The sequence below is a fragment of the Ischnura elegans genome, chromosome 2, assembly GCF_921293095.1.
Source record: "Ischnura elegans chromosome 2, ioIscEleg1.1, whole genome shotgun sequence".
Lineage (NCBI taxonomy): Eukaryota > Metazoa > Arthropoda > Insecta > Odonata > Coenagrionidae > Ischnura > Ischnura elegans.
Window position 1 is genome coordinate 80,427,983 of NC_060247.1, and position 27,568 is coordinate 80,455,550.

Below are 27,568 nucleotides of genomic sequence, written 5' to 3' on the forward strand. Positions count from 1 at the left end.
ATTGAGAAGTAATTCGGATGCTGGTAGGTAAGCTTACAGACGGTAAGTAACAAAAACTTAAAATTAAAACAAAAAAAATCGTTGCTAGAAGAAATCTAATTGTAAGTAAGTATATATTATATAACTCAGAATAGTTCGCAGATATTTTAAACAAGACACAACATCATTGATATCAAAGCAAATTGCACACTACACCTATCCTCCTTGGGATATTCTTCACACAAAGAAAACTGAGATGAGCATTAATTTCACATAAAACCTACCAAGATCAAAAAATGAAGAGGCGCACCATTTGATTCGTATGCATCAGAAACCAGGATGAAAATAGCACGTTGAAGTCACCATTCTCAAAACAATCCGATGGAGTGACCGGATGAAAAGTTGAACACTTTCTTGGGGTTAATTTTCTTAACAGTACTGATGGACTGCTGCCTCCCGCCTGCTACCCAAAAAAGAATTACTCGGCTTTCGAGACATTGAGCAGTCTCCTTATGCATTTTTGAACATACGATGCAAGAAAGCTAAGTAAGTCCACAAGAAAATGTCACGGCCGGCGTGGAGAGGAATTGGATGAATACGCTCATGGGCTCTCAAACAGCTGCGAAGCCTTTGAACTACTTATCTCAGCTTCGAGCGGCCTAAGGCCAGACTCTTCCATAAGTGGAAGTGCGATCCTTAGGAGAACCTTTAAGCCCTATTTCGAAGACGGCATCGAGTAATTCTTAATGTAATGCGGGAGATTATGCATAATATGTTTCCGAGCTGATGGCTGCTCCCTCACCATCAACACGTGCCCACGAAATTCGAATGCCACGGAGGGTCAGAACCACATTAAAACGGCATCGTAATGGAACCAGTCGGAGAAGCACAGAACCGATATAGGGCGGAAGTCGGGACTTCCGAAATGCGTAATTTATGAGGACGACAAAATTTTTTAGTGGCACACACACAAACACGTGGTCAAGCTCGTCATTTACATCCTGAAACTGGGGAGAGCCATTGCTCAGAGGGAAAAAAAAGTGCACGAGAAGCCCTCGAGCACTTAAGGGGGAACCCAACACGCGTTTCCCAGACTCTCCGAAGGCCCTCAACTCCCTTGAGTGAGGTCGGCGGGTGAGAAATGAAGAACACCTGCACCAACTGCGCACGAGACTGAATTTCTTCGCGTGGGCTCTTCCTCTCCTTGCTCAAGCTGCCCAATTCACATCCGGTGCCGCCCAGACGTCCTCTCCGACCGTATCCGGGGCTGGAACACATTTCTCAGGACGAAGAAGCAACACCTAGCATACACCTATGCCCCACGTGAGGCTTCAAGGCAAATTAATGAAGCCCTTCATATATTCCTTCACTGGCCCTTGAATGATCTTTTCACATTTCCAAGTCTGACAGAAACGATAAATTAAGAGATATATTTTGCCGAACCGATAGGTATCGGAATTCGTCCCCCCCCCCCCACGATTACGGACTTAAATAAATGCTAGGCGTAATTTAGTAAAAGCATCTCCTTGTGTAAGCGGCTTGTGTCCAAACACTTCCTGCCACACGCCTATTGAGGCGGCTTACGGGCTGGTATGTACATGTAGACCTACCGATGGGAAAATTAAATAACAAAGGCGAAATACTATACTAACCGTTCGTAACGTCTAGGAAAACTGTAAAGGCCAATTACCGGATAAAAAAGATCCTCGTTGGTAGGGAAAGTAATGCCGAACGTCAATTAACTTGTTGACATTGGTACTTTCAAAATGTAACTATTTTAAGTTCAACGGATTCAGCCATTATATGGTGGAAGTTCGATATATTTTATTCACGTATGTAACTATTTTAATATATTTTTTCTCCATACAAAGTCATCAAACTTTCATGTTAATATAATTGACTGATGCTACACCGATAAACAGGCAGATAAATAGAAAAAGGAAATGCAATAGTGAGTGTCATGATGGAACCCCTTTATGATGTATAGAAAGGAAAATATCAATGTCTTTCCCTTCTGTACTTAAGAAAAGTAAATTCAAAATCTTAAAGTAAAATGAAAAACATATGAGAAGTTTTCATTTGTAACTATGGCATCTGCAGAAATACAAAGGCAAAAGGGAAGCATCTGACAAGGTAGCAGAAATCTTAAGGTCTTCTATCTAAAATCAGATCTCCAACTAAAAAAAGAAATCTAAAATCTGATCTCCAACTGCTTGGTATTTTATAATCCGAAAAGTTACGATTACAAAATCGTCCTCAGATAAATACCTTACACTCTCTTTACGGCTTACGAGCATTGTAACGGAGCCTAGCACACAGCGACAACACGGATTGCATCGATTAAAATGATCGGTCACGACTCCATCCCTTCTGGGGGCCGTGTAAAGACCTGCCGCATGGAAGGTGAAGCAAGAAGAAAAGAAGTTGCCTTTGGGTACGCCAGTACCGAGAATTCACTTGCGAGCCGCGCGGAGGGAGGACACGAATAAAAAGCTAAGCGAAAGTATGTGCACAGTCTAGATTCCGGCATCCGCCGCGCCGGCACTGAGCAATCGCTAATGTAACGCCTATATTTAAAAGTGGAGACAAGGAACAGCCATCTAATTACAGGCCGATATCTTTAACGTCCATCTCTTGCAAAGTCCTTGAACACATCGTAGTCAGCTCGGTAATGAAACACCTAGACGCGCAAAACTTATTAATGGGAAATCAACATGGATTCAGGAAAAGCAGATCGTGCGAAACTCAGTTAGCGCTTTTCGCCCACGATATTTTAGTCTCCGGGGAAGACAACATTCCAGTAGACGCGATTTTTCTTGATTTCAAAAAGGCATTTGATAAAGTACCCCACGGAAAGTTAATAATAAAACTGAAATCTTATGGTCTAGACGAAGATGTCATTTCCTGGATTAGAGAATTTTTGAGCGACCGCGTCCAAAGAGTAGTATTAGACGGTGCAGTCTCCAATGAGGTTAGAGTCACTTCTGGCGTTCCTCAGGGTAGTGTCATTGGCCCACTCCTATTCCTTCTTTATATAAACGACATTGGCGAAGTAGTGCAGAGTAAGTTACGATTATTTGCAGACGACGCTGTAGTTTACAGAGAAATTCGTTCCAGCAAAGATATAGATGAACTAACGAATGACCTTGCTGCTATCCAAGCTTGGTGCGTTGCTTGGCAGTTAGAATTAAATTTGGAAAAATGCGTCGTAATGAATTTCTGGAAGAAGAATAACTCCCTACAGCGTAACTATGTCATTCGGGGCACGCAGTTAAAGGCAGTTGAATCTGTGAAATATCTAGGGGTTAGACTCAATAATGATCTATCGTGGAATAAACATATTCGAGAAATAACCGGTCAAGCTAATCGTAAAATGGGTTTTGTTAAAAGAATATTAGGAAAGTGCGACGACAAAGTGAGAGAAATTAGCTACTTTTCCCTCGTTAGACCACATTTGGAATACGCTGCCAGTGTTTGGGACCCTCATGAAAAAGGCTTAATAACAGAGTTAGAACGCGTGCAAAGAAGAGCTGCCAGGTATGTGAAAGGTCGTTACGATAGTCTTGTTAGTGTAACTGACCTCTTAGATAAACTTGGATGGGAATCTCTGTCGGACCGTAGATTGAAAAATAGACTAAACCTTTTAGATAAATTCAAGAGCAGTGTCTTTTCTGACGAAGTTAACCATATCTTGCGGACGCCAACGTACTACGGAAGATCAGATCATATAAATAAAATAAGAGAGATAGATTGCAGAACAGACAGATTCCGAATGTCATTTTTTCCACGATCAATAAGAGATTATAACGGCAGCAATAGAACGCGTAAATAGATTGCATGACTTGTAGTGTAGCCTACTAACCTATGTAAAACTTACTGCATGTTTCTGAATTTCTATTCTATATTCTATTTATAACAGCATATAGTAGTATAGTTTGTTATTATACGGGACGTTCTTTGGACGGTGTGGTGTGCATGTGGGAGTCCAAATGCATGCTGCATGCTGGTGATTGATCACCCCCTGCCAAAGAGGTGGCTCGCAGGGTAATTTGTAGATGTAGATGTAGATGAGCAAAATAAAATTGTTTACTTTCACTTGCACCGATCTGTGGCTTCACAAAGCATTCCGGTTTATCAAGCCGTAGAGTCAAGCAATGTTTCGTCCGAGGAAAATAGTCCGCTAAACCAAATACGATGCATATGCCACCAGAATAATATGGTAATACTACTATCAATAGCTGGCGGAAACGCGGCTTCAATCCCATCAGCGAAGCCAATTGAGGAACGAATACTTAAATACGATCTAAATCCTGTGCTTGTGGATTTGATCCACATTGAAAAGATCTGAGTTCAACACACCGATTCACAACCGCACTGGAGTTCCCGATGGATTTTTCTTAATTTTATATTAATATCACTTCAGACGTAACATTTACTTCTATAGAGAGCCTGAGTCTTCAATTCTTATTAACTCGTGCATGGACTCAATTACAAGGGAATTTCCCGCCATTTTTATTTAAGCATGCGCCATTATCTTAATTACGAATGCAAATACGACCTAGACTCAATATCTGAGAGACATTTAAGCGACTTCGTTACTCCCGGCAGTCCAACATATTCTGTTGCAAAAAAACACGGCCTTATGCCGAGGGTGTATCAGCAATGAACTCGAGCAAAAAATCTGCTACAGCTAAAAATTAATTCAGTTTCGAACGTATTGATCATTCGAAATCCGAGATTATTGGTACTCTAAGTAAAATATTGCAGACATAGGCTGTTAACACTGCGATACATCAATAAAATTAACAATAACATTTATGGTTATTATTATAAGAACACAAGAGTGTTCTAAAAAAATCTTTACTACCCCAGTCTGCCCAGAACGTAAACACCCGAGCCATAAATTTCTACGCTTGTACTTGGCAGATAATATGAATAATAATCATACACTCGGTTGATTTTCTTCATTAATTGTGAAACCGTTTCCACGTGGACAAAGAACGAATGTGTTACATGAACGCTAGACGATAATGCTCTGTGATTAATCAGAATCCATTTACCGTAGCACTAACCGCGTCCATCATGTCAGGAATTCCTCAGACGGGAGACGCGCACAAAATAAATAAGGATGAAAACAAACGAGAGAACACGAGAAGGCCAGCAACGTCAGCTGCATGTCGGGAAGCCATAGTCTGAGCGTCCCAAAGCATACCACACACGCTGCATCACAGAAATTTTATACCCCAACAGATGGGGTTGTTTCGGACCCAATGTTACGTCAAGGTTACGACATCGCCAGGGTTGAGCGATGTGACAAAAAGGTGATGACGTTCCCGGAGGACTATAGCAATGAACGTATCCCACAGAGGCATCACTATACGCCGCCCAATTCCACAATGGGGAACACTCCACGGCGGCTTCAGCGCAAGAGCTGCCACAAAAAAGCGGACGATTGCGTAGTTTTCAAATGGGGGACATTAAATTCGCATAACCTTGAGGGAACGTGACCTTACTCAATCCCATCACGAGGAAACACTTCCTTCACTTGGGAAAAAGATTCATTCTCCGGCATAGCCGCTACTCCAGTGCGGGAGAGAAGAGAAGGAAAGAAACGCTAGAAGAGTTTTCAGCTAGATGCCAGCAGACGTGCATTCTAAAAAATCAATAATGAGCATTCTAAAGACGACAACGGAAAAATTCACAAGTAACATAAAACTAAGAAAATAAAGTAAGTCGACTAAATATTCGCTTCGAAGAACGCATCACTCCCGCTCGACCGAACGTGTTTTGTATATATACGTGGCTTATTACTCTTTCAAAACTTAGGCTATGATCTTAAAATATTCAGAGGAAATAGATTAAATCATTTTCAACAATCTCCTTTATCTATCTATGTAACAATTTTACACCCGCGAAAATAAAGAAGAATGTTTTATATTTACGATACAGGCACACATCAAAAAAGATCTGCACTGTATGCCCCGAAAATTTCATCATGACAACATTCGTTTAAAACAAGTAATTCGCCAAGAAAAGTGATCAGTAGAGCAGAGTGATACACCCTTTTTATACGCAGACTGACATCACACCACTATCAAAAAGGTTTTGACAAAAAATAGTGACAAAATAATAGAGAAGAGTGCCTTTCACCCATTTCCAAGACGCAGAATAGACACCGACCTACACAACACCAACCGATTACCTAGTTGTTCAAAATCCTTTCCATTACAACCAGGGGGGAGATGCTGTCAAAACGCCTACCCATTTTGGTACACCCCACAACACTTAACGAAACATTCCAAGCGTTGGCCACACTGCGCCCGACCTTGAACCTCAGCCGCACTCATAGAACAAGCCTACCCTAGACTAGATACGAGGGACGCCTTTGGGTCGGCCCATTTACTGTCAGGGGGGGAAAAAGATTTTCCCTCACGCTTCCAGCAGCAGCCCCTACGAAAGAAAACCCTCCCCTACCCACAGACCAAGCCGATCACAGGACAGAGGGTAGGCTGGAAAATAACACAAAAAACGAGGGGCTCGCATGGGTAGAAAGGAATCGAAGAACCAATTGCATTGTCGCAAAGTTCGTTGTTACCCAGGGTCGGAATAGACCCTTTATACCTTACCCTCTCCCGGAAACGAAAAAAATGAGAAGGGTTTTGATGTACATGCGATAAAACCTTCAAAAAGGAACGCTCTGCAATCTACACAGCACGAAACGAGAAAATATGGAGGCACTGAAGAGAGAATGTATACGAGTGGGTACTGTTATATTGTTACGCCACTCACAACAGGCACATGCCACGAGGTGAAAACGCGCGAGTTTTACGCAATAAACAAGACCCTTCGGGGCTAATGAGCGCCCAACGGTGATTTATGACCGACCAACTGACAGTGGTTAAGAAAACGGTTCCCGCAGGCGAGAAATAGATCGGTTCCAATGCGGAACCCCTGTCGTATCGGGGGCTGTGGGCCTCCAATCGTGGGTGTTGACGCGACGACTGTCTTAGGACGAATGGAAAGGCGACGCGGTTGCGGAACGAATTTCTGGCGCGTGACACTTCTTCCGGAGAAGTTCTCCACAGCTCGTCCCCGAACTCGGCATTAGACGATGAGAAGAAAGCGTCGCTCAAAGCTATGAGTCGTCACCGGGGTTCTGGCACCGAAAATCCTCAGGAGAAAAAGTAGAAGAGTAAACAACCCATCTTCGTCTCAGGGATGGGTCCAACACGAGGGAGGGCTAGGGATTTTTCTAGAAACGCCCTTGAAACATATCTCGCTTCAGAAATCGTGGATGAAGGCTCCTGCAAACCTGGCAGCGACTGTTGACAATTCTGACTGCATAGTGACAACTGACGGTTTTTCGTCAGTATCTTTCAAGAACACAAATGAAAAGGCTTACTATTGCCCCCAATAATCTCAAAATATGTAAAAGAGAAAAAGATGTATAGAATGAAGAAAGTGAATGAATAGAAAATAAGTTCTATTTCCAAATATCCAGTAGTTTTCTTAAATATATGATTAGAATAATCTTACGCACACTAAAACTTGTCAGGAGCGTGGGTTACTATTGTATTTACTGAAAAATTATAAATGCCATGATAAATTTCTGCTTGCTCAACAGATTTAGTTACAAAAATCACTTTCCAATGCCGAAAGCATACGAGTATCAATTGTGAGGGTAAATGGCCACTTAAAAGAGTCATAAATACAGTTTCACAAGATAAATAAGGAGAGAAAAATGGTCTCGATTCACTGATTACGGTCAACCATAAACCTTTTGATCGTATCGCATGGCAAAATATTTGGATGAATTCGCCATATCATGACCATGACTCAAATAGACAAAATATAAACCTAAGTTTTCTTAAGCTAATGTACGACAAGAACGTGGTGATTTAGTGCATGAGCACTTCCCAAACGGACACCATATACGCTAACACTACCAAAAAATTTCAACAAAAACGCCCCACCGATTCCAAGAAATTTTAAGCGGACGACGACGCAGGGTGCGCTCCAGAGGCTGGGGCACGCTTGCAATGTCCCCACATTCAAGAGTTACCACGAAAGACCCTTCCCGCGGAACCGAGTTAGAGCGAATATTTACGACAGGGACAATAAAAATCACTCAAAAAATATTCGAAGCGGCACAAAATACACTACACATTAGACACGGGCCCACAAGCCTGGGGGACCCCAAGAGGTAGAGGGTGTGGGGATATAAGGCGTCGCCACTTGCATTGTAAAAGACATCGGCAGAATGCATTCGACGTCGACAGGTGAAGAAGACATCTGTGCGTTACTTGTCCCAAAAACGAATGCTTCCCGCTAACAAAAAATATTCTCCCTGGAGTAGGGAAAAGAGGGCAAGCCTAGAGGGAAAATTATTTTGAATGCCACGAATTTCTAAGACCCGCTCACTGAGTCTAGGGCACTTCAGTTTCTGGAAGATCTTTAAGGAGTGGGAATGTAATACATATCACGAGCTACAAGGGTAACTACCGCTTGGCAAATGAAAGGTAAATACTTTCAATGTGGATAAGTATATAAGATTCAATACGGAAAAATAAATTTAATTAAACGCCAAGGACACGACTAATTACCATCCACGGATTTATCTAACTCGGCTATTGGGCAACTCTCCAGCAAGCCCTTATATCACGTACTGACTTCCAATTTGTAATAGAAATCATTGTTGGATTTGCTAGTGAATCAAAATATTCAAAACATAAACTAATCACTGTCATTTTTCCCGTTCGTGACAGCATTCTTCCTCGGGAATGCATTCCCATTTATTTATACCAGCTATGAGCTGACACACTACACTATTAACGGTGAGTGGCAGATAATAGACCATTGAGGTTGATGAAGCGGTATGGTAAGGGAGAGAATATTTATGAATTAACTCTAAGACGATTGCCTCATTCAATATATATAGGTAAACATTTCTAACAATGAGAGCTTTATATTTATCAATTCATCGCCCGACTATAAATACAAATTGCTACCGACATATGAGTTTGTTTTCTTTCCCGCAAGAAAGCTGACAACAAAAGCACGATTACAAGTGGCTTCTTCGGTAGAGTCCTACTAAAATTACAGGTATACTAGCTGTAATTCAAATTGTATATGGTTCGAATCTAAGGACACTATGTTTCACTTGCAACTGTAGCCAACACTCACAGAGACAAATAGTTACTCAGAATTCCAGGGTCCAACGATCCAGAGAATCGATGGCGATACAAGAAAGTGTATTTCAACTTTCCCACGGCATTTTACACTAAAAGTTTATATAATAACAATAAAATGTTTTAGCACGTAGGTGAGTATATTTAATTGGGATAAATATCGGTGATCTAAAATGATATGAGGTAGATAATGTGTACACAGTAAAGTCGACCTCACAGATAGCAAAGTCGCGTAAAATTTGCTGAAGCAAAGACAAGCATCGGCCCTATAAATTCGGGAGTGACAAGAAAAGACATTTGGGAGTGACCAAACTTCTAGAGTAGAGCCGAACAATTGGGCATGCAATATTAATTGAAAGATTGAATGCAATGGGCAGAATGAACATGAAGACGATGCAATGCAGGTGAGTTAGAGGATAGCGTAATCCTCTCCCGCTGTCGGCACTAAGGAAAGCTTTAGAATGTTACAGGGGGGAAATGTAACTTCAAATCCCCAGTGAGCAGTCAACGCAGCCGGAACAATGTTCTCGGTATAGTCCTTGAAAAACTTCACGCGAAAACGAACACACTGAACGAAATTCCCGAGGACGACGAAGCGAGGCGAAGCCGGGAAAAACACACGGTGAGGGAGGAGCAGTGAAGTAAGTATCAGACGAAAAACCCCTGGCAGTGACGGGACCCCCCTTCCATCAGTAACAGGAGGATGCGCGCTTCCTACCTGCAGACGACAGGGAGTGTCCTGGGTAAATGCTTGCACCGCTCACGAAACCAATTCACCGATCTTCACTCGTGCACGTAGCACGTACAGCATACAGCTGGCAGTCGGAAAATAATTGCAAGAGCGCTTGCGAAACATCGGAATTTGTAAACCTGACAATAACCATGACGCTACCTAGAATCACAGGAGTAGAGCTTAAGAATAAAAATTAAGAAAAGGTAAATATGCATGAAAAGGGGTTCATTAAATACAAAAAGCATCTCAAGAATTCTCCCTCAAGAATTGTAGTTCAATGAAAGATAGGTAAATAGTTTGCTCATAAAATTATCCTATTATTATGCTAAGGATTAATGGTCTTAAAACTGCATTGCGAATTCCGACGAACAAGTAAGCGAGGATAAATTATGGTCAGATTCAGCAATCATCTAATCAAAAGGATATCAATGGCATAACAGAAAGAAGGATATAAAGCGGTTCTTACGTTAGGCACTCGCAGAACTCACAAAAGTAAAAATAATATTGATAAGAAATCAGCATAAAGCTTTTACATATACCGAAGTATAAATTTATAAAAAAATTAAATAAAATTTTGTTTTAAAACATTTATTAGCATATTCTACGCTAAGTACTTTCGAGTTTGCATCGATTCACATAAACACACATTTAAAGCACGCTTCGCCCGAGCACCACTGGATACATTTACGAACCCAATGCGTTTCGGAAAGCGAACGAGAAACTGCACTTCCCAGAACTCTCTCGACTACCTGAGCCTACCACAAGAGGAGACCGCCCCACATCACAAACACAACCCGCTGAAGAGGGCCTTTCGCGACCCATGGGAGAGGAGGCCGAGGGCACGCTGAAAGGAGAAAAAAAGGGAGATGGGCGGCAGGTTACCTGGAGGAAAGTGGGAGGAGAAAAATAGGAGGTTACGCACAGAAGGTGGGGAGATGGTGGAAAAAAATTAGAAAGAACAGGAGGAGGAGAAGAGAGAAGAAAGAAAGGAAAGAATCCCGCATTGTTGTCTTGGCAACACCTGGCCGGGGAGGGCGGAGAGGAGCAACCGGAGAAGCCTCCCGCGTCGGCGAGGGCCGAGGAGCAGTCGCACTGGCGGCGCAGATATTATGTGAACACGAGTGAGAAGACAAAAATAACTATATATAAATCATGAAAAAGGACACAGAAAAACTTAGCGAGTCGTTTCTTTACTAACTGAATTCTGCGTTTATATAAACTGATAACTCAAGAAACTCATTTTGATAGGATTACAAAAAATGTTAAAATGAAAAAAAGTTACCACTTTTCCGGGTGTTCGAGCGAAGCACCTACCACAATTCCAAAACAACTACTTTTTCTGCAACCAAACATAAGTTAATGAGCGAAAAACTAAATAACGACACTAGGCACAGAAAATGCAATTGCACCATTATTTTCCTCTATAGATTCTGCACTGTTTATAACTCTAACTTTACTTAAAAACCGCTCTTGCATAGTATTTATCGCGATTTCAACAAAATTTATGAGTACTCGAGTGAAGCACCGACAGTCGTGACCCCAAAGCGAAAAGATCTCACTTAATTACAACTGTAAATTATAGCACCGTGTCCATACACGTTTGCTTTAAAAGCTAATAGTTACTCGTTCCTATCATCATATCTTTTACAATATCAGAAGCTCTTACACTTATTTGGGTTGACATGAAGGGAAGTAAAAAGGAGAAGAAGATAGGAGAGAATGGGAGTAGGGGCTGGTAACGTGAATGGGGCTTTTGAGGAGAGGGCGGCGAAGAGGAGGAGAGGGGCTTAAGTAAGGAGGGAAACTGCGAGGGCGGAGAGGGGGAAAGGAAGTATAGGAGAGAGAGGGGAGGGGAGAAGGGAAGTAAGGGTGCATTCGGTGGAAGAGAGGTTGGAGAGGGAGTGAGGGGTGAGTTACCGAGGTGGGTGGGAGGGAGGAGGGATGGAATTGGAGTGCGCGGCTACGTGATCCACGAGCAGACCGCCATGGAGGAGTGCCTCGGAGACACCAGCGAGGGGAGAGGGAGGAGATGATGCGCGAACACACATACGTACACCCACCCCTCCCCTATGCACTTTCAACTTTGGAGCAGTTTTCATCTTTTCCGTCATATCACGAACATTGCATCCCCCCGAAATATGCGATACGTACGATTTCATGCGACTTGGAAGGTGCTAATTCGAGTCTGAAAAAATCATGGTCGTGAAAATTTGCGTTCAATAAGATTTTCACAAAACAAAGGTCCTATTTTTTCGGATTAAGCCACGTGATAAGAGGTCCGCCCATACCATTTCGGCGTGAATATAGAGACTTTTTCATCAAAGAGACTGTGCAACATTCAGGATTATATTCAAACTGTACAATATCGTTTCGATATGGGAAGCATTTGGAAACATAGTGGTGCGAGTGAAAGTTAATAGGTAATAAATCAATTCCTCACTATAAATGGAATGATTGAGAGATAACTTAAGGAAAAAAATTAAAGGCGGTAGCCAATTTCACCGTCACATCACTTTCCCAAGGGAAGTATGTTAAAAATATTGAACTCCTCAACATTAAACACGCGGTTTAATCCTAAGAGTCATTTGCGAAGATAGTGTTAAATAAAGTGATTTAATTTAAAGGCTGATTTCTACTTTGCTGTCACATCACTTTTTGCGCAATGTTTCCAAAAGAACAGATGGCCATTAGGCCGGCCCTTATTTTTCAGAATTGCGAAAAGTTATGTTTTCCTGGTCTCAAAATGATCCAAATGGTGTTCATATTCACGTGTTAAAATTTGGTTACTTTAAAATAACGGCAACCCGTGCCCCAAGGGCCCTAAGTACTAAGGACCCTCGATTGAGTTTTTTGGGGCCGAAAAAGCGCTATTTGTATGTAAAGCGTAAAAGTAAAGCCCTTTTGGGCCGATTTTCTGTTTGTTTTAATCTATCTCTAAGCGTTTAGGAGATATCGTCCGTCGTAATGCAATCCCCCCCCTAGGGCGCCACCCCGCACCGCGGCACCGCTGAGGTATGTCCCGCACCACTTACTAGAGACTTCCCCTCAACCCCCTCCCCTCCCTCGGCAAAGACTTTGCTCCTGATGAAAAGATTTACATGCTAGTGGTACAGTATTGAATAGGTTGTTCCTCTTGTGTCATGATTAATGTTGTTAAAGCCTATAATGTCAATTTTAACCCTTCAACGCCGTCCTATGTACTGGGTACCGACCCCTTAAACCTTGATTTTTTGCCGCCAAACGGCCGCGAACCATTCCAGCAGGCTTTGTTCCAAAGTGCTTTTTATGTACAAAATATTATAAGCATGTGATAGAAATGTGTCTATGAATAATAAAGGAATGAAGGGAATGAGCAGGGCTTCCAGGGCTCCAACAGTAAATAGAAATATTCAAGGAAGAAGAAACGAGGCAGTCAGATGTAGATCACTGTGGATAGATAGAGATAGTTCTTGTGTATAGTGTGCAAAGGATAGGAAGTGCTAAGTTTTTTAGGATGTAAGGAGAAAAGTAGTGAAATAAATACTTTATCATGAACGTGACGTTCATTTTAAGAATAGAACAACAAGGAAAGGCATGTAATCAAGACTAAATCCAGGCATTCAACTGGTAGGAAAAGAAAGTGAAGAAATACTCGGCTCAAATTTACCAACAGTGAGAGAAGTACTATGTGTTTTCTCTATCACCTAATGGGTTCGAAATTTGTAAGACTTAGTGCGAGAAAAACCGTGAGAAATGCGTCTCATCCATAGTATAAAACTAGAATTTCTGTTGATACGGAAAATAAGGCGATTGAAAAGTTAGAAAAATGACGCAAAGAATGAATGAACGTGCAACGGCATAAAGAGAGCGCGAACTACAGTGGATATGAAGAGAAGAGAATCTTTCGTAACAAAACTTGATGATTTGCTTGACATTGCAAGGAGCGGTACCATTGGATTTTTGACGCGCAGGGAGGAAAGTGCAGTTAATCTCTCGGATAAATGTGCTTGGGCTGAAGAAATAAAGATCTTACGCAAATAAAGCGGAGAACGAAATGAAGTTATTGGTTGAATAGATTTCAATATATTCAAGAAGAAATGAAAAGATGTGGTTCTCCGCTCCTTTTGTTGCATTAGCTCCCATCAATGACCCGCAGTTCCTACGAAGACTTGTTAATTACGAAAGTGTTAACCTAGACATAGCGAAAGCAGCACAAAAGAGGTTTTCAAACCACTTGTGGTACATGAGTGAGGAGTTGGTAGGCCTGTCATTCTTTGACGGATCCATTTCTAGGTGTGAAAAAAACGTGATATGCCGTATGTGGTCTTGTGTGGGAAAATATGGTCCACCGAAGAAGGCATTCTATAAACGTAAAGACATGACTAAGGTATCTATACCAAATTTTGTCACCACTAATTCGAGAAAGCTATTTAATGTTTTGTAAATATGTATTGAATTCTTTGATGTGCACATGCGAGAATGGGATGAACATACAAGAACGATTTGCAAATTATTCGGGGTCATCAAGTGGGAAATGATTGTGCAGCGAGAAAAGTGAAACTAATTCAAGATTTTTAGGCAGTCACGTTGAAGGAAGAGAGCTTTCAAAATTTATTACTAAGTGTGACTTTTCATCGCAATACAACCCTTACGTGCGGAAAGGCACTTTCATTGCTAAATATAGGATGTCAGTGAAAAATTAGAAATACGATGAAAATCTATTTTTTTTGGTTAATGTACCTAAAATCATGGACAGAGTGAAAATAAATTGATCTCTTGGATTGGAAGTATTGTTATGGCAATTAAATTATTTCTAAGGTAAGCAGATTCCTTCAGAGGCTAGATCTTGACATCAGGAGCAAAGTCTTTGCCGAGGGAGGGGAGGGGGTTGAGGGGAAGTCTCTAGTAAGTGGTGCGGGACATACCTCAGCGGTGCCGCGGTGCGGGGTGGCGCCCTAGGGGGGGATTGCATTACGACGGACGATATCTCCTAAACGCTTAGAGATAGATTAAAACAAACAGAAAATCGGCCCAAAAGGGCTTTACTTTTACGCTTTACATACAAATAGCGCTTTTTCGGCCCCAAAAAACTCAATCGAGGGTCCTTAGTACTTAGGGCCCTTGGGGCACGGGTTGCCGTTATTTTTAAGTAACCAAATTTTAACACGTGAATATGAACACCATTTGGATCATTTTGAGACCAGGAAAACATAACTTTTCGCAATTCTGAAAAATAAGGGCCGGCCTAATGGCCATGTATTAGACAATATTTTTTAAAGAATTTTAGAAGTTTTAAAGAGTTTTTAGAAGTCGACAGCGAACATTAATAACAACATTTCCCTTTACATTTTAGAAGTTTCCTATAAATATTGGTAAGCGTGGGAGATATTTTTATTAAGCAGATAATTCGGTCACTACGAGGAACACCACAATCACAGGAGCAACAAGAACGCGTAATCCGCGGGCACATCTCTTAATGCCCACACGACTCATCCGAGGCATAAAGAACAGGACAACGGCCACGTCGACGCAAAGGTGGAAGCCAGAAGACGCATGCAGTGACTGTGAGCGAGGGCGGGGCGGGGTTCCGATGGGAATCGCTGAGCGAGGGCGGACGTCATACGGTTAAGTACCTGGCGATTCCCAGCCAGTCTGCCAGTCGGGGAAGTGAGAGAGGGAACGGCCAAGGATGCGTCGCCACGTGCGCCGAATCGCCAAAACAATATTCCTCCTCCGCCCCACCATCCAAGGAATGCCAGACGCAGAAGGGGACTTATGCAGGGACTTCCCCAGCGACTACCTGGAAATGATTAGCACCCTCGCATTTCCTACGCCACTTAACCAACTCTCCAGACGGGCGGGAGATGAAAAGGAAGTGTGCAGTCTGGGAGAGCGGATGACGACGGTATTGATTTTGGTGTATACCTGCCCTTTGCCGCTTTCAGAGACAGTGCACTGTCTCAGTACACCGGGCGAATCGGATCAATTCCATTACTATACGTCGAAGTTACTCCCTCTCGCCACAGGAATTTGAATACATATTCAGAAAGACAACGTAGACGCTGGAAAATAAGCATACAAAAGATGTATAAAAACCATTGGCAACGTTATTGCATCCTTGTTAATCCTTTATAAAATTGACTCTACTGCGACCAAACCATCGAAGTCAAGGAAGAATGTGCCACTGCCAAATGCGAATTTATTTTTGCCTCATCACATCCGACTCGTCAAGAAAAAAGCTCTGAAAAATTCCTTTCCAGAGAAGATTGGTAATTCTTCCTCATATTTTCCTTCGGAATATCCAGTTTGAGTGAAACCGATCATACACATTACCGACAAATAGACGATGAGGTCAGCAAAAAGGCGTAACTGGAAAATTATGGTCGGGATGATTGTTAACGATCGCACACAAGAGCGAGACCTTCGCTGAACTGGAGTTTCAAAGGCGGATGAGCAGGTGTGAGAGGTCACGAACTGATCGCGGTGGGCGACGGGAGGTTGGACTGAGCGAGCTCCGTGAGGCGAGAGAACAATCATCGCAGAGAAAGGAAGAGAGTATAGTGACACGAGTCACGATAAGGAAAACAGGTCTTGGGTAAACACGTAGAGGAAAGGATGTCCAGGAGGCTCGTTAGATGAACAGCGCAATGGAACCAGCAGCGCATGGTGCGCATTCCTTAAAATTAAACATTGATTTTACAATGCTCTCTTTAAACAACTCTATCCACTTGGAGGCAGAAGATATACTCGGTACAGGAATCCGGCTTTGATACACCCTTACAGTTTGTACGTTCATCGCCCTCCAAAATAACCTTCTGTATATTGTTAGCAGTTACACAGCTGTAAGAGTGTCGCACTTTTTCTGTACCAAACTAACTTATAAACTGCGGGGAACTTAAAGAATCCTTCAGTGCTCAATAATGAGTTTTACTTATAAAAATGTGATAGCTGCAACAAACACTATTCCAACATGTGTTTAGGACCCGTGACTCACACACTAATATATTGAGATCGTCGTGCAGATGTTTTTTTAGTGACGTACGTGATCTCTCTCTTTCCCCACGTGATAATGATGATAGTGACGTTGCCTTGGCGCCGCTGATAACCGTACGATGGGGCACTTTTTCCGTCTAGGGATGGGGGGAACTTAAAGAGGCACAAGCGACTTCCGGGTACTCCCCAGGAGAGGTTAATTGAAGGCGAGGAAAGCCCTTAATGGATATCGGGGGGAGTGACACCACTCTGTGTGACAATAGCTGGCTTCAACTACGCACCAGGAAGACATGAAAACAATTAAGACCCCGGAGACGCAAAACAAAGACCCCGCATCCACCATTACAAACGACGCACGTGTGGGCTCGCCGGAGATGACCCTTGGACGCTAAAAAAAAATTCACGCAATCCACGTCTACGCCGACAGGAAGGAGGAATCGTACGATTTTTCACAGGCGGAAGGCACAAGACGATCCATTTTTTACTAGTAGTTAATTTACACATACTTTCATAAATATGTAAACTTCCTTTCTTGACTTAATTTATTTTAGTCACTAATTATTCGGGTTGAAAGCTTCTTATCCTTCATTTAAATGCAGTTCAGGAAAGTTAATAAAACAAATCAAGTATATAAACCGTCATTTTGCATAATTATTAAACAATCTTACGTAAAAATTAACGAACTTATCCAAACTGAATGTCGTTCAGGTATTCAAGGATAAGTGTGAGTTCAAAATATTTACCATACGAAATGGATAATCAAATACCTTCGCTAAGCCATCGGTTAAAGATATGACGACGAACGAAACATGCATTTCCGTATCTTGCCGCCATGTATACAAATTCGTCCCTCATGCTACTACACCATCGCCTTAAAATAATACATTAGGAAATTTTCTATTACATGATTTCACAGGATTATCAACAAGCGACCATCAAACGCATGGACCAAAAAGGCCCACATACTTTCCTGAATTCCTTTCAACTCGGGAGAGAAACGACAAGAGGAAAATCTTCGACAAACACACGCACGCCCCGACAAAGGGCGAAAGGCTTGTTTATTCTTTGGCAGAGGACTCTCAAAAGGGTCAATAGGACCGTTTCTCAACATCTTGGCTACGAAACGTACGCCCCATTTAGACGAACGTATCGGAGCCACGCCTAAAATTAGATTACACTATATATATAGAGGACGGATATGAGCACACGCTCGACGACTTTTCACAGCGTCCACGAGAGGCTGACCAGTGCAGTACTCCCTCCATTATCAGCCACTTCAATTATTCGGCTCTGACAGTAATCCGGAGTTTTTATGCAGGCATTTAGCAAGCCGAAAGACGAAAAAAGCAGACGAAAGTACAAAACTATTCTATGCCTTCCACTTCAATGGAATAATGTGGACTAATGATACGAAACAATAAAGTACTATAATTTACGTTTAATTTTTCTTTCTTGAAATTTTACGTTGCGTTAACACTACAAATGCGTGTACGTACTAATGTAATGAGTAATAAAATATTACATACATGTATGTATTAAATAAAACATAGCTTCTGCCGTTTAATTGCGCCATTATTAGTGACATCCACAAATCCGGCTTTGGTTCGATATCTGCCGGATTACCGAGAGACTACTGTACAGCCCGAGTCTCATGCATCAAAGAAATATATTCAGAACGTGAGGGAATGTATGTATGCACCTAGAAAAACACCTGCCATTGCGTCCTTCGGGGGAAGCAACGATAGTGGCGACGGAGGCGCGACCGTGCAGCAAAAGTAATCGAGAGGCTAGAAACCTTGACTACAGCTCGAATAGAAATGACGAATGGATTCGCCAGATCCTCTTTCAACGACTGCGTTGCACTCTAGCTACGAGTCTTGCATTAGTCAACTTTCTTTCGTCATGACCTCCACTCAAGCGTCGTTTCCATCGTGTGCCGCTGCACAAATGCAGCAAACGCCATTCAACGCCTCGCCGCAGTTTATGATATCCAAGGCAAGGCAGATCAAAAATACATGCATCTTCATAGACTGGAGGGACGGGAATTGTTTCCAAGATAACGGAAAGAATTTATTCCCTTTCATTGTGAATATATACTACGATTATTGTGGTACGCTTTAAATTCATTGAGTCGCAATTAGTAGAACTGTTACGTAATTGAGGAAAAAGTCTCTTGAACTGAAACTTTCAGTTCAGATTACTGATTTCGACATAACAATTTTCCAATACGATAAATCAATTTTTCCACTTCAATCCGTCAAAAACAAGAAATTCGAAATTATACATATTTCAAAGACATAAAATTCATATTTCAACCGAACGCGAGTTCGGCGTCGTAAATTAGGCGTCTGGAACGATAAAAAAATGGACCTCCACTGAAACTTGGCTGGCATTCAAATACACTGTCTCCCTCAACCTATAATAAGTGACCGACCTTAAGTACGACAAAATAGCGACTGACAAACCTTGAGCCATAAATAACGAACGATTTGACATTTAAATCACACGAGGTGTCATAAGTGTAAGAGATAACCGAGTAATTAAATGGCCTTTCTGAGCTACGAAAGCATTCATTGGCGCAAGAAACTTCAGCCGATATGCAAAACTTAACCTTGACGCGAGCTATACGAAATATGATTCCTTTCACTGGATAGACGAAAGTCTTGACAAGTGTAACGAACATACACAGAAGGGAATACACGATAGGTTGAGGATTTAAAGGTGCCTGGGATAATGGTTCCTAACTCTCTCTTCCTTTAAAATATGCAACATATGCATAGAAATAACTTTCATTCTGGGTCCCTTTGCATTCCCAGTATTACTACCGAGCAACACCGCGACGCCAAGATGGGTGGGCAAGATAAAAATGGCAAGCTTTGGAACAATCCAAGTGAGTTCCCTGACCTTTACTTCTATAAAATTTCCGCAACATCTCACCGCGCAATTTCCACAATCAATGTTAAATCACCAAGATCATGGGTTCGCTAGAACACAATCAAAGAGGGGCGTGGGACTAAAAAATGGTACTACTGCTAAAGACATTACACAGTAGAGGTCAACTGTTCCCAACTGGCTCAACGCCACACGTTTGTCTTCGACTTTAACCGAAGACCTTAAGGAAAAATGCCAAGAGGATACCTATTAACAGCTTCCTGAACTCAAAACTAATGAAACAAAACGTTTACCATTTGTCTTATGGATCGAAAAACCTTAAAAAAGACAATTGGAAAAGCAATTTCGGGATATTTCCAATTTCCCAATACAAAGGCTCTTGATTTCGCGGCATTATTGACCCCAAATTTCGCACATCAAATAAATGATCTCAGAACACATTTCGAGCTTCGAGATCGCGAATAGCAGTAAGCTCCCCGCATCCCACCACCTGAGGCGGACACAACCAGCGTACCCAGACATCCACGACCTTCTTCCCATTGAAGTTCTGCTCATAGCGAATTAAGCCTAGGACTCATGCTTTTCGCGAAAAAAGTTATTGGGCTCATATTTTTTCATTATTATACGACTCATACTATCCGTGGCGCTACGATTTTGGACGGTTATCGGAACTAACCACCACGCAAAAAACTGCAAGGAATGATGAAACTGCGAAAAATAGCATTCACGACAATAAAAGAGTCCTTTGAATTAAAGAACCGGGAAAACGAAAGAAAAATGAACCCACTCCCGGCCGAAATGACCTCCCAAATCGGTAGCCTCGCATCTCAAAATTGGAGCGATGCAGGAGGCTGCTTTCGGGTAACTTACCCACGCGGAGGACAGCGACGACGAAACACATGATGTGAGAAATAAAAAAAATTAGACTCTCCTGTGCGGGAGACGGGCCTCCTCGTAGCGGAGAAAGTTGAAAGGGAGGGAGGAGTGGATTGAGGAGGAGAGGTAGTCGTTTAAGTTATGCGGGTATAGGGGAATTATCAGGAGGGGAAGGTGGGAGGAGGCACCACACGCGTGGATGATCCGTGAGGGAGGGAGCATAGCGGAGAAAACGGCACTCCCCGAAGATGATCCTCCACACCTCGCCGAAGCAGAATGGGAGGAGGAAATAGTTCTCTCAAAGAGCGAGCGAGGAGAATTTCCCCTCCCTCCCGAGGTAAACAACAGCCGCGGTCGCTGAATCCATGGACTTGTCGACGCGATCTTTTCTCTGAGCACTCGGACGTATGATCAAAACAACTGGAACAGAACTGAGAGAAACTATAATTTCGATCTTTCCTCGTTTACATTGGGAATGTTTTACTACAAGATTGAAAGCTGTCGGGGTGACAATCAGAAAAATTACATAATCATGCGTATTGATTGATATAAGTATTGGCACACGCTATGGGAGTTACTATTTTCTAAAAAGTAACCTATTTTTCAAACAAAAATCTAGAGAGAATCATCTAATACGAGGGTACCATCGGATGGTGAAGTTAATAATATCCAAAGATTGTAAAATGCTCATGGCATACTGTCACCGCGAAAACGGCGAGGGATAGTCATTGTGAAGTAAATGCATGAGATAAACGAAATAAAAAAGCAGCCACTGACAACGCATGAAGATGAAAGGTTATATTGAAAGGCAAAGAAAATATGAATTCGCCACCGACAATTGAGTTCGCATCATAACGACGCCAGTTGTGGCAAACAACGTGGAACGAAAGTTCGAAATCCCTAAGTAACAAACCTTTATAAGATACATAATTAGTACGAGGTGGAGTGGGCAAGCCAATAAAGAAAAATTACGCTGAAAAAAATAACTAGTAATGAAGCAAGACCCACCAACTTATCGCAAAGCTCTACGGAAGAACGAGAGCGCCCGAACAGAAATGGAACACGACATACATCATTTATTGCCGGGGGATAACTGACACGTAAAGTCTTCGGTATTTTGTACACAAGCCTCAACCATAAAATATTTTATGCTCACGAAAGTCGGATGGGAACCCTGGCACCAAACGAGTTATACAAAACCCCTGTAGTGTATGCCGACACTCAACACTCATTAACACTGCGGTGTGCATGTAAACGGCGCGGCCACTTGTAGCACAGACATTCGCCTACATGAATATCCAGAATACTAGGCGCAGTACAAAATATTGATTTATCAATACACTAAGCCATTTACCTCATTTATCAATACATCCTCAAAATGCGTTAAAAGAAGCAATATAGGGCTAGCTGTTCTACTCAAGATAACGAAGACTTTCACAGGGCCACTGACGAGCCACACGCATTATGCCAACAAATCACCATATGGCTGCATTCTTAGACAGACTGAAATTCAGGCATCCCACCAGGCGAAGTCAAAACGTTGAAACATCAACAACGGCAAACCAAAGCCACGTGGGCTGAGACGCTGTGGCATTAAGAAAAGATCTTTTGAGCGCCTAGGAGAAAGTTTTCTTGTTTTGCGAGGCATTCGTAACACGCCCACATTTACGTCACGACATCCCGTAGGAGACTAGCGCCCATGTTTAGGCTAACGCCATTCGCCATTACTTATGGGACAAAACATGCGACTAGGGTAACAAATAAATGCAAGTTTTTCCGATCAGGTTCAGACACTCCTCCGCAAGAACGCTAATTGCGGACTATATGCTATAGGTAACACTGTAAACCACTACCTATCAAATAATGTTACAGAAAAGACCATCTTTGGAAATGGTAACGTGGTAATTTAATGTAATGAATTCTACCAAATAAGTTGTATAGAAGTTTTAGAATTAAACATTCGTTACCCGTATATTATCACAATAAAATTTACAATGTGTTCCTGTCGTCACTGAAGCATGTGAGGTGCTTTACCCTTCCGTGAGGTACTATCCAGATCAATTCCAAAATATGGTGGGAGAGGCCCCAGGCCCAATCAAGAAATCGGCTGGCTAATAGGATAAATTGGAGACAGCAGTAGTCATGACACAGTTATCGATAAAACACGCAACAAGGCGCATGTCTTAGAGACAGAGGGAAACGAATAAATTCGAGTATCTTTCACGAGAAATCAAAATTCCCCAAATCCCTATTTCTTACATAATAGAGAAGTTAAACAAACTCAGCTGATTTCGTCGCAAGAATTCTGACAAATTTATTCACGAGGAAGCTGCACTGTGAAAGTGTAGATCTGATTCTGAAACGATAAACAGGTCAGTTAGCTAATAACATCGGAATTACCGAATTAAAAATCTCAAAAATACAGTTTCTTACTGAAAAAATCAACTAAAAACTTGGTACTCCTAGAAAAGCCTATCCCTCGACCCATTATATTACCTAAAATCACTCTTTCCAGGCCTGTCATTAAGCACGGGTATCACGCCAACGATGAAATTTCGGCGAGTTTGAAAGGAACTGACACCCTGACCACAAAACGCATCAAACTAATCCAAAACTCTGGTTACAACCTACACAGAAACGAGGAACAATCAACTTAGGAATTCGAGAAAAGGGAACTACAGATCTAACACCCGTCCGTGTCCTGCCACGGAATCCCGGAAACGCGACCGGGAGATCTCATCACGGGATCACAAAATAACCATTCCAGACGCAGTATAGGAAGAACGTATTTTCGCAAAGTAAACGAAACGCCGGAAAATATAATTCAATTATTAAATGCCGGTAACGACAAAGGACATATCTATTTGGTTAATATTTCATATTATAACCTTATTGAGGGCATTCACCTAAGTACTACAGAGGAAAATTCAAACCGAGAGAAAATTTTCTACCCTTCCATTATTTCTACAATAGTTAAAAATAGATTGCAGAGGAACCCACTGTATGCGCCAAAAATGCAAACCTGAAAATCTAGACGGACATAGAATGCACCAGAAATTGAATTAAAAAATCATGGAAACTACTAAGAAAATGTACTTTCACTTCGGTAGACTTCGAGTCTGAACAAATCCTACAAGACTATAATGATATTAGTCATAGAAGACGGCGTAGTATTAAATAGTACATAGAGAATAATTCGGTTAATTTTCATTTTTTAAGTAATTAGGTATATCAAAATCGATGAAGACAATCGACGAAAACACATTTCTTCACCATTATAATAAGATGCCATTTCATATATCATTTGCTGGGACTTCCTTCCTCCCAACATAAAGCCAAAAGGTGATTCTTGAAATCTTCTCCAAGCCATTACTCCAAAAATTTGTACAATTCCAACAATAACAATTTTTCAAGGAAGAGAAAATGAATCCATTCTTGGAAACGTGGTCAAAACAAGAGAACATTTCGGCATACAGAACAGGAAACCTCCATAGGTCCGAGAACACGCGTATCAGAACATACAATATGACTAAAACCAACGCATTCCATTCAGAGAAACGAGGGAAACTTTGAAATTTCCCGAAACGAAATGATACGTGAGCGACGAAACGTCGGAGGGAGAAGAAAACGACGGAAAGGGGCAAGGGGGGAGCAGACGCATCTGGGAACGTGGAGGAACCCAAGAGGTGCGCGCCAGGACCTGCGGGCCGCACGATCTTTACAGACTTAACCTCCCCCTCCTTACTGAATCCATAAGGGAAAGGAGAGGGGGGGTGAGACGACTCTGAGGGAAAGGAGGAGGAGTAAGAGAGGGAAGGGGAGGGGGGGGGACAGGAAGGAAGGGGGAAGTGGGCGGAGGAGAAGGGAGACCGCGGCTCGTGTGGAAGCGCCGGCTGTCGACAGGGTCGATGACCCAGCGCGCTCGCTCGCGGCTGAGAGAGAGAGAGCAGCGAGCTATGCAGAAGGGCCCTCCTTCCTACGGCCGACGTCGCAAGGCGGCGGAGGGGGCGCCGCCGGTGCGCAGGCGCCTGACGTCACGGGAGGAAGAGAGGAGAGGAGGGACAAAGATGGAGAGAGAAGGAAAGAGGAGCAAAGATGGAGGGATGAAGAGGATGGGGGAGCAAAGATGTACCAGGTAGAAACGAGGAAAGGCAATTCGTGAAGTAAGGTAGGAAAAGATGAGATAAGGGAGAAGGGAAGGAAGTGGATGGGAGAAGGATAGAGTATAACAAATACGGAGGAAGGAGGGATGAAGGGGATGGAGGAACAAAGGTTTATCAGGTAGAGAAGAGAATACATTAAGGTACGGTACGAAAAGAGAATATAAGGAAAGAGGGAAGTAAGAGTATAACAAATATGGTAGAAGGAGGGAAGAGGAGCAAAGATGGAGAGGGATGAAAAGGATGGAGGAACAAAGGTGTAGTAGGTAGAGACGAGGAACGACATTGAATGAGGAGCGGTAGGAAAAGAAAAGATGAAGGAAGGAAGAGTATGGAAGAAGGGAAGAGTTTGACAAAGATGGAGGAAGGAGAGAATTGGGACAAGGACAAGGAGGGAAGGGACATAATGACGAAGAGGAAAGAAGAACTAAGGAAAGGGAATGGGAAACAAGGAACAAAGATTCATGAGGTATGGAAGAGGAATAACATGTTTGAGGCATGTAAGCGGAACAAAGTTGTTAAAAAGTATGGTAGATTTATAAAGATGAAGGAGGAACGGAAGGAAGTTTGAAGTAGGGAAGTGAAATAAAGATGGAGGAAGCTGAACAAAGACCAAAAAAGGAGGTGATATGGGCTAGGAACAAAAATGAAGGAGGAAAGACGTACAAAACGAAGAAAGGATGGAAGAGCAACAAAGACGACGAACGTGAAAGATTCAAATTATTAGAGTAAATGACCGCGGGCTAGACAACGGGGCAGCTTTACGGAGCCACCCGTGAGAAAAGTCGAAAACCACAGAAGAAATTTCAGTTGCCTACAACTGTATTCCTTCGAATACATAACAGGTGCCTTACCTATTCAGCTTACAAAGCACCTTATTCGTAGGCGGAATTCCACTGAGAGAAAATGATTTCTCCTCCATCGCATTTGCGCACCTAAGGTACACTTACGAAGAGATGACGTAGAACCAACTAAGTAAAAGAGTAAAGGGCTACATCTTATGGAACCGTAAAACAGGTAACATAACAACAGCGATATATTGGGTACAGGATGGAAGGCCGGGAATAAAACCCCAGGCGCGGCGGCAACTGCATTAATTTCAAAATGTGCGGGACTTAGACAATGAAAGAATATTATTAATGCGTAAATTAATCGGGAATCTATATGGGTGTTTAAAGAATGTACCTAAGAACTGTAAGACGGATGGTGCAGAAGTTAAGCCATACTTGATTCCTCGGATCTTTATGCCTACCTTCTACCTACCGCAACTACCACGACCCATCAATCTCGCTACTATGTCCGACAGATTGGACATTGAAAGTGGCCACATCCCAGTATTTATTTATAAAAAGGCACCAAGTATCTCTTATTTACAACAGCTATGAGGCGCCAAAACGACCACGAAAAACCTCAGAAAAACATTAATGGTGGCGAGAAAAAAGGAACGATGAAGTACATCGTAGGATGAAGAAGAAGTGGGAGAGGTAAGGGGCCCAAGGGGTTGTGGGTGGCGGGGAGATCGAAGGCAACTGCCGGGAATAGAGGGGGGGACAGGCCGATGAACACACGCGGGATCCCCCTGACGGGGGGATGGGGTAACTGCATCGGGACTGGGGGTATGGGATGGGGAGACAGCCAGTCGGGCCCGCTTGCGTGGATGCACGAAGGAAGGATGGGGGGCGGCTGTCGAACCCGACCGTCTGGGTGAACGGCTGTGCTCCCGCAGCTTCCGACGAGGAGGGATGCGACTGCGCTCAATGGTCGGCGAGAACGCATACGTGAGCCGGCATCGCTGTGCACGTTTAACCACGTCGAGACATGTCTCATTGTGTTTTGATTTTATACGTGAAAATGAACTATATCGGGTGATGGACAAAAAATTTTTCCGAACGTATGAGCTACTGAATAGTGACGTTAAATATTATAATGGTGAATCAGTAGGAATTGAAGAATGCATTTGTTATATGTAACGTAGGAGTTAACAAGATAATGGGTTTTAAATAAAATGATCGGGATAACAGCGGGATAGATCAGATGTAACATACAAAATCAAGATAAATTATTATTAATACATGATTTAAGTACATGATATACCTTTCTCGCTCATTATACGAAACACGACTAAATGACGTCCTAAAAGCATAATTTTGACTACAAACGAGGAGCGAAATGTGGTAGACGTCTTGAGAAAGAATGAGTGAAGTGCCGTAAATAAATTAGCCTCGCGCATAAATAACAGCAACTTTGGAATAAAAAAAAAGAAACTTCTTGATTGGTGTTCTTGGGTGAAAACACTTGCCGACGCCCTAAGATAGAGATTTGGGGGTATATTAAGATATAATAAGTAAGGGATTCAACTTAACCCACAATCTATTCCCAAGGTTACCTTTAAATAGTGTTACATCTATGTAATAGTTGAATCGGTCACTCTCTACACGATTAATTCCATGAGCGATTCCACTCAACTTTAAAACTAAAAATAAATCATATTTTCCATGTTTCGTAGCTGCTACCCAATCGGCCACTAATATTGTGCGAAGGATTTTTATATTGCTACAAAATGATAAGAATGGTAAGGATGAAAGACCAAAGCCCAATCCAATGGACTCTACAGAACATGATGTTAGAAAAAAAACGTGCGGTAACTGCCAAGAATAGAATGAAAGCAGAGAAATGATTATCCCTGTGCACTAAGAGTTGAAAAATATATAAAAATAAAGCGAGAACACAACAGAAGACCATAGTGAAATGGACCATTAATAATCCAT

At 42.3% G+C, this 27,568-nt stretch overlaps 1 protein-coding gene across 3 annotated transcripts in view; it reads right to left on the reverse strand.

The window, feature by feature from the left end:
• LOC124154048 (histone demethylase UTY-like) overlaps positions 1–27,568 on the reverse strand; it is a 179,498-nt gene that overhangs the window by 83,024 nt on the left and 68,906 nt on the right. The gene's annotated exons all lie outside the window — the stretch shown is intronic.